Source organism: Hylobates moloch, unplaced genomic scaffold, assembly GCF_009828535.3.
Source record: "Hylobates moloch isolate HMO894 unplaced genomic scaffold, HMol_V3 SCAFFOLD_15, whole genome shotgun sequence".
Classification (NCBI taxonomy): Eukaryota; Metazoa; Chordata; class Mammalia; order Primates; family Hylobatidae; genus Hylobates; species Hylobates moloch.
This window is the reverse complement of record NW_026652290.1, coordinates 88,247,582-88,248,555: the sequence shown is the minus strand read 5'-3', so window position 1 is coordinate 88,248,555 and position 974 is coordinate 88,247,582. Positions and strand designations below refer to the sequence as shown.

General features: G+C 42.5%; 1 protein-coding gene across 1 annotated transcript in view; it reads right to left on the bottom strand.

Annotated features, from left to right (window-relative positions):
- STRN (striatin) overlaps positions 1-974 on the bottom strand; it is a 141,999-nt gene that overhangs the window by 54,594 nt on the left and 86,431 nt on the right. The window lies entirely within an intron of this gene.

Genomic DNA, 974 nt, shown 5'->3' with positions numbered 1-974 from the left:
AAAATAAAAGATCATGTCACCCTTCTTGCTCAAATCCCTCCCATGGCTCCCCATCTCACCACTGGTCTACATGGCCCAACATGATCTGGTCATTTCTTACTACATTCTCCCTAGAATCACTCTGCTCTAGCCACTCTGGCTCCCTTAAATTTCTCAGGCATGCCAGGGATGCTGCTACCTTAGGGCATTTGTGCTGGCTTTCTTCTTCCTGAACACTTCTTCCCCAGATGGCCAATTGCCTCATCACGTCTTTTACTCAGTTGTTATCTTCTCAATGGGGCTTATCATGGCCACTATATTTTATGGTTTTAATTTTTATATGTGTGTGTGTGTGTCTGTATTTATCCATTTATTTTTGAGGCAGAATCTCATTCTATCAAACCAACTGGGGTGCACTGTCACAATCTCAACTCACTGCAGCCTTGACTGCCTGGGCTCAAGCAATCCTCCTACCTATGCGCCACAAGTAGCTGGGAAAACAGGTGTGTACCATCATGCCCGGCTAATTTAAAAAAAAAATTTTGTGGAGATGAGGTCTCACTATGTGGCCCAGGCTGGTTTCAAACTCCTGGGCTCAAGCAATCTTCCCACCTCAGCCTCCCAAAGTGCTGGGATTACAGGCATGAGCCACCGCACCCAGCTAACCACTCTATTTTGAATTGTAACCTGCCTTCTCTACCCCACACTGACCCCAGCTCTCTCTATCTCCCTTACTCTGTACTTTTTCTACTTTCCATAGCATTTATCACCTTCTGACATACTATATCCTCTTAGTTGAATGTAAGCACCAGAAGAATAAGGATCTTCACCTAGAAAACCTGGCAAATAGAAAGCACTTGATCAATATTTGTTGAATGAATGATCCGAGTAAACCAAAGTGAATCATAATAAACAGAAATCTGTTTTTAACAATTTGAGTTTCAATCCAGTTTAGAAAACTGTTTCCTGGGCCTCTGAATATAATACTATTAAAA